The sequence below is a fragment of the Euprymna scolopes genome, chromosome 14 (assembly GCF_053919585.1).
Source record: "Euprymna scolopes isolate OS-2025 chromosome 14, ASM5391958v1, whole genome shotgun sequence".
Taxonomy (NCBI): domain Eukaryota; kingdom Metazoa; phylum Mollusca; class Cephalopoda; order Sepiida; family Sepiolidae; genus Euprymna; species Euprymna scolopes.
This window is the reverse complement of record NC_136495.1, coordinates 65,793,051-65,801,136: the sequence shown is the minus strand read 5'-3', so window position 1 is coordinate 65,801,136 and position 8,086 is coordinate 65,793,051. Positions and strand designations below refer to the sequence as shown.

At 33.1% G+C, this 8,086-nt stretch overlaps 1 pseudogene; it reads left to right on the top strand.

Moving 5' to 3' along the window:
• Window positions 1–848: 848 nt before the first annotated feature.
• Window positions 849–986, top strand: LOC145293461 (U2 spliceosomal RNA; annotated as a pseudogene).
• The last annotated feature ends 7,100 nt before the right edge of the window (window positions 987–8,086 follow it).

Genomic DNA, 8,086 nt, shown 5'->3' with positions numbered 1-8,086 from the left:
GAAAAAGTTTTACTTTTAAAAGAGAATAATTTATTAGTCGCGTGCAAGCGACTCTATAAGTCACTCCGTCGGTCCGTTGGTCGGTCGGTGGGTCGGTCGGTCGGTCGGTCCGTCCATAACACTTTTGTGCTTGTCCTTTTTGGTTAAGATCAAAGGTCTGTTGTTAATAGATGCTGTTCTTAGCTTTTATAGGTTTTCTTGGCCTTTTGACCAAGATCAAAGTGTAACATATGTTCCGACAGATACTGCTAGCAAAGACCATATGTGGGATTTCCCCCACATATAAGAACCTTGGTCAATGTAGAGGCAACTCTCCATACCAATTGTCACTATCCAGCTCCCCTACTCCCCGGGGAGTTGTTCCCCATTTCCCCTTCACTCGTCACATTAAAAATCGGCCTTGTGCCTAATTTGCTCGTTGTGGGAACAAATAAATACCAACCCAACATATAAGACCTTGGTCAATGTAGGGGCAACCCTTCATACCAATCGTTACTATCCAGCTCCCCCACTCTCCAGGCAGCTGGTCCCCATGTCCCTTTCACTTCTCAAATTAAAAATTGTCCTTGTGCCTAATTTGCTCGGTGGGGGAGCAAATAAATACCCTTTTCTTGGCCTTTTGGCCAAGATCAAAATGTAGTATCTATTCCGGCAGATACTGCAAGCAAAGACCATATGTGGGGGCAAACTAACATAGAAGACCTTGGTTAATGTAGGGACAACTCTTCATACCAATTGTCACTATCCAGCTCCCCTACACCCCGGGAAGTTGGTTCCCATTATCCCTTTATTCCTCACATTAAAAATCGGCCTTTTGCCTAATTTGCTCGGTGGGGGAGCAAATAAATACCCTTTTCTGGGCCTTTTGGCCAAGATCAAAGTGTAGTATCTGTTCTTACTACATGCTGTACTTACGTTTGTAACTTTGTGATATAAAGTGGGTGATCACTTTTCTCTATTTATTTATTGTAAAATGATCACCCACTTTACAACCAGTCAGTCTCAAAGCCATTCAAGTCATTTTCCAGGTCATTAAAGTTGTTTTTGAAGGATTCCAGTTATTTTTAAGCATTCAAGTCATTCTTAAGGCAATTCAATTCATCCTTACGTTCATTAAAGGCATTCTAAATCATTTATTAAGTTATTTCAGTCCATTTTTCGGTCATTTTAGTTTATCTTTTAGAACTTCATGTCAATCCTACATAAACGCATTTATTCATTACACGAGAACAGGCGACTAACGCCTATCGGCCTTGTTTTGATTTAAAACTGTCCGATAAAGCATTTCCTGATTTTAGTCCATCAAAGATTACAGACTCAGTCTCTCTCTCTCTCACTCTCTCTCTCTCTCGACAACTAAATTGATAGCTTTTTTTTTCATATTCCTTTCATTATTCGCTGTACAGGTTCGAGCCTGACTGCCTGCCTGCCTGCCTCCCTACTACTTGTTTTTACTTTTTTTCACATTTCTCCACCCGCGCTGACTACTGTATCTAATTTTGTTATTATTATGGCTGGGGCTTTGAGCAGAAGCAGCAGAAGCAGCAGCAGCAGCAGCAGCGACATCATCATCATTCTCATCATCATCATCATCATCATCATCATCATCATCCTCATCATCATCAATCACAACACCAACAACAACCTTACTTTACTTTTTTCGCTGAGGAGAATACGCGTCCACCGAGCAACGCCGGTTAGCGCGGGTACTGCTTATATATATATATATATATATATATATATATATATATATATATATATATATATATATATATATATATATATATATGTGCGTGTGTGTGTGTGTATGTTATTTTGTGTGTTTGTTTGCGATACTTTTTGAATGGATTAAATTATTTCGAATCTCGCTAGATTCAACCACTGATGAGTCCTAGAAGACGAAATACGGGTGAGTAGATAATTATATTTCAATATATAAATATATATATATATATACTAGCTGTACTCTGCCACGCGTTGCTGTGGCTCAAATTGGCGTAATGGAAAAAGTTCCAAATCGAGAAAAAGCATGTTTCTTATAGGCTTAAATTTCCATTTTGCATGGGTACAGTTTTTATTGTTCCATTTTCTTAGCTGATATAGAGATTTTCCGGTTTGGTGACTCTTGAATATGTAACATAAATTGTCCATGTGAAAAAACAGTCAGTGTGTAACTGTAAGGCCCACAATTGTAAAGATTGTTCCCTGTGCTTTGTTGATGGTTATTGCAAATGACAATAAAATTGGAAAGTGCAATTTGCTAAAGTGTAATGATGTATCCGGTGGAATCATAGGAATGCATGGAATGAAGATATATTCATCTGTGAAAGGTCCTGTTAAGATTGCTGTTTCTATGATATTGTTTATTATTTTTTTTTACTGCAAGCTATGTGCCATTGCAAAGCTTGGATTGGTTTATATTTCACAACATGATAATTAGTACACCAAATTTCAGTTACAATACATGCGGTTGCATCCCTGGCAAATATAACTGTTGGATAATTAACCACTATATCTGCTTTCACAACAGTGTCGATGGATTTGTATTTGACTACCTCACTTGGAATTTTACATTTAATTATAGCGTTAAGTTCATGGACATCTTTGTATTGACCTGCAAGAATAGCTCATTCACTCAGTCAAATGGAATTCTTATATTTTGAATATCTGCAAAAACCTTTTAAACTAACTATTCTTTTGATGAAATAAAATTACAGAAATTACAGAAGTTAAAAGTCAAAGAATTTTGCCCTTAACTCTGATCAGCTAGCACTTTTTCGTACCCAATTTCCCACAAGTGATGCAAAAGGTTTTGTGCTGATCGAACAGTCTGCAACTGGAATGCATATTTTGAGTTAAGTTTAATGTCTTCACATGGAACAAAAAAGTAGAGTATTTGAGGCAAGCATTTATTTCATCTGCTGGTGTTGATTGAAGAATAACAGGTAACATTTGTCTGAAATCTCCTGCAAGCAATATTACTGCATTCCCAAATGGTCTGACATTGCCACGCAAATCTTGCAAGGATCGAGCAAGAGCCTCAAGTGATTTTTTGCGTACCATTGTGCATTCATCCTAAACAATAAGTTTGCATTTCTGCAATATTTTTCCCCATATTGGATGTTTTAGAGATGTCGAAGATGAGATTTTTGAAAAGTTGAATGTTTTAAAGTAGAATAAATAATTCTTCTACTTGGCAGCAAGTTCGCAGGTATTCCTCATGCAGCAAGGGCTAAGGCTATGTCATTTTGTTACCAAATGGCTGCCAAAATCAATTTAATTAGAAAGGTTTTACCAGTTACTTCTGGTGCTGTTCAAGGTAGCAGTAATTTCCAAATAACTTCTATTCTCACAGTCAGTAAATTAGGTGACTTAAATAGGATTTATCCATATTTTGACAATGCCTTATTCACTGTAATTAATTTAGGAGACTAAAATAGGATGAGGGATTAGAGATGGACAGATAGAGAGGAAGATATATAGATAGAAAAGAGACAGTGAGAGGAAAATAGAGAAAGAGAAGGAGATAGAGATAAAGGGATTGATAGATAAACAGAGAGAGAGAGAGAGGTGGAGTGTTAGAAACAGAGAGGGATGAAACAGAGGAAAGGAGAGAGATAGGAGTTAGAGAGAGAAAGGGGCTCAAATAGAGATGGAGAGGGTGATATAGAGAGAAAGAGATTGAGAGAGGGAAAGGGAGAGATGGATAGAGAGAGATATTGAGAGAGGGGGGGGAGAAACAGAAGGTGAACTACACTTCACCGTTTTTTTCCTCGTTCAGTAGAGAAGAAATCTTTCGAGACTGAGGCAATTTTAATGTTTTGTTATTATCCAGAGTACCCCTTTTGTTTGGGGGGGGGGGCTAGATTATCCTCGCAGTAGAAACCGACCGGGTTATCTGTACTTTCACTTAACAAATTAATAAAAGAAAAACATATTGTAAAATTTGAATTTAACAGGAAAATACTATTTAAAAAATAGCACAGTAACATAAGTGCATAAGTGTCACTTTAGGTACTCCTTGGGCGTTGAGTTCCACGGCGACCAGCATAATTATTTAATGGTCGCTCCCTTAGCCCCCCCCTCCCAGTCAAGGCTAATGCATGCACGTGTAACATTTTTTTTATTTACTAACGTTGGCTTAGTAACTAAACGATTTATTGATAATTTCGTAACCCTTAAACGCATGCCGGAAGATTTAAATTGGTTCATTATTGTTGTAATGAAAAAAAAAAAAGTTTCATTCAACACAAAACCAAAAACACATATTAATGATAAATGATTTATTATTCTATTCATTGAAATTAAATTTTTAAATTAAAAATTAAAAAAAAAAGTTAATAAAAAAATAGTTGCTTATGTGCGCATAAACAACTTGTTTTTTTTTTTTAGATTAGGTCCACCTTATAATCACCCCCTCCCCAACCTCCTCATATTAAGAACAGCTTCCGGAATAAACACCACTTTTGAAGGGGGGGCTATTTGCAAAATTTAACTGATATTTGTTGTCAGCATACCCACTCGAAAACACTATTAAAAAAAAAAGTAGGGGTTCAGTGCCCGTGGCAGAGAAGTAGATTTATTTATCAATAAAAGTTGCGGAGAAGTAAATTTATTTATCAATAAAAGTCATTTAAAAAAGAAAATTGTGGAGGTGGACCTAAATGTTTTGTTTTCGCACTATTCAACAATTTGTTCATCTGCGCATGTAAATTAAAAAATATTTGTAAAAGTGAGAAGTTATTAGTAAATGATTTAGTTTTTTTTTTAAATTTATTTATTTATTTATTTTTTTACATTAGATCCACCTCCACAAATGTTAAGAACGGCTTTCGGAATAAACACCCCCAACCTCTCCATGTTAACAACGGATTTCGGAATAAACACCATTGGGGGGATATTTAAAAAAAGTCGATAAAAGTCGTCATTTAAAAAGAAATTTAAAATCAAATGTTTGTAAAAAGTGAGGAATTATTAATAAATGTTTAGTAGCATTTTTCGGTGCTAATGCAGAGAGTGATCTGCGCTATTTTTTAAATCGTGTTTTTTTAATCAATTGCAAGGTTAAAGTACAGAATAGGTACAAAACACCCTCCCCCATGTTAAGAATGCCTTTTTAAATAATAACGTTATTATTTCAGCATGGATCACTCTCTGCATGGGTACCCATTTTTCTTTTAATATTCATAAAAAGTAAAACTTTTTTCAAAATAAATAAATAAATAAATAAATGTTTGTAAATGTGACAGATAATCGTTTAGTTACGGCAACGTCAGTAAATAAAATATGTTACGCGCGGGGTGAGGTGGGAGACTAAGGGAGCGACTATTATTTTTTTCAACTGGTCGCCATGGAAGTCAACGCCCAAGGAGTACCAAAATTTAATTTTTTTGTGAAATAAATAAATTTCAAGCAATTTTTGCAATAAATAATAGATAGCAACTTCGTTAATTTTACGACTCGCCCCAGCATATTATAAAAACCCTAACTTCCCCATGTTAAGAACGGCTTTCGAGGTTTATGGAAGGGCGTTTTTTTGTTGATTTTTTTTAACATGGGGAGTTAGGGTGTTCATAATACGTTGAGGCATGTCGTAAAAATGAAACAGTTTAGAAAAAGTTAAAACAAACTTTTTTATGTAAACAATGCCGTGAAACTAAACTAAACAATTAAAACGTAATGTTTCATAAGTGAAGCCTTAACATAAATAAAATTTAAAAAACATAAGTACATAAATGAATTTAAAGTTTTAAAATATGGGATTATTATTTTTTTTTTTTTGTGTGTGTGTGTGTTCTAATTCATAGAGTCATGATCCGCGCTATTTTTTTAAAATCGTTTTCCACGTTTAAAGTTTTATGATATGTTTTATTCAATTGTAAGGTTAAAGTACAGAATAGGTACAAAACACCCTCCCCTCTCCATGTTAAGAATGGCTTTTTAAATAATAACATTATTATTTCAGCACGGATCACTCTCTGCATGAGTAAGTTTTTTTGTTTTTTTTTACTTATCGAGTTAACAGAAAATGAAATCTTTCGTCAATTCGTGGCTGTGAAATGAATCGAACCGGAAGTTCAGTTTTATCAACAGAACAGATTCGCAGTCAAAAAAAAATATATTTATTTTATTTAATATTTTAATTTTAATAAATCGCGAGGTAAATTTATTTCAATAACATAAAAACATACCTCGACTCTAAAGATGGGTTGTCTGAAAATTTCAAATAAATTGGTAACTTAGAAATAGAGTTTTATTTGTTTAGAACGAACCAACTTTACATTTATATATATATATATATATATATATATATATATATATATATATATATATATATAAATATGTATATATATATATAAATATATGTATATATATAAATATACGTATATACATAAATATACGTATATACATAAATATATGTATATATATAAATATATGTATATATATAAATATATGTATATATATAAATATATGTAGATATATAAATATATGTAGATATATAAATATATGTATATATATATATAAATATATGTATGTATATATATATATATAAATATATGTATATATAAATATATGTATATATAAATATATGTATATATATAAATATATGTATATATATATATATATATATATATATATATATAAATATATGTATATAATAAGTCTCCTGTGCGTCATGAGTAAGTTGCTGGAATCTGTATTAAATACAGAAGTAATCAACCATCTCAACAAAAATAACCTTCTTAGTGACACTCAATATGGTTTCCGTTCTGCTAGATCTAGAGCAGATGTGCTTACAGTTATATCTCATATGATTAGCAAATCTCTCGACGGAGGCAACCTTTCTAGGGCAATTGCTCTTGACATATCTAAGGCCTTTGATAGGGTATGGCATAAATGTTTACTTCATAAGATCTCTAGCTATGGTATTGCTGGAAATGTCTTCTCAATTATTAAATCATTTCTTTCTGATAGGTTCATAAGAGTAGTAGTTGAGGGGCAAAAATCAGAAGCTCACAGTATTAATGCCGGTGTCCCTCAGGGGTCCATCCTGGGCCCAACTCTTTTCCTGATCTACATTAATGATCTTCCAAATCACATCCTTACATCATTTGTAGACATCTATGCTGACGACACTACCATTTATGGTAGCACATCTAAGACAGTAAACGACCAAGTTCTCTCCAATTCTCTCTCCTCTTATCTTGAGCACGTAGTACAATGGGGTAAATAATGGCTGGTTACTTTTAATGCATCTAAAACCAAGCTTCTCTCTTTACATCATCAACATTCTGATCCACATCTGACATCAATTGAAATGAATGGCTCTCGTCTTCAGGAGGCCTCAAGTTTTGACAAACCTCTTGGCTTGACCATTACTCCTGATCTTAAATGGAACACGTACATCAAATCTGTTGCCAAGGCCGCTGGAAAAATGGTGGGATCTTTCTATCGATCCGGTACATATATCACTGCTGATGCTATTCTCTATCTATATAAGAGCCAGGTACGTCCAAGGATGGAATACTGTTGCCACATCTGGGCAGGAGCTGCTAGAAAGGACTTGTCCTGCCTTGATAGAGTTCAAAATAGACTTCGTAGCCTCGTAGGATTTAACAGAAAATGAAATCTTTCGTCAATTCGTGGCTGTGAAATGAATCGAACCGGAAGTTCAGTTTTATCAACAGAACAGATTCGCAGTCAAAAAAAAATATATTTATTTTATTTAATATTTTAATTTTAATAAATCGCGAGGTAAATTTATTTCAATAACATAAAAACATACCTCGACTCTAAAGATGGGTTGTCTGAAAATTTCAAATAAATTGGTAACTTAGAAATAGAGTTTTATTTGTTTAGAACGAACCAACTTTACATTTATATATATATATATATATATATATATAAATATGTATATATATATATAAATATATGTATATATATAAATATACGTATATACATAAATATACGTATATACATAAATATATGTATATATATAAATATATGTATATATATAAATATATGTATATATATAAATATATGTATATATATAAATATATGTATATATATAAATATATGTAGATAT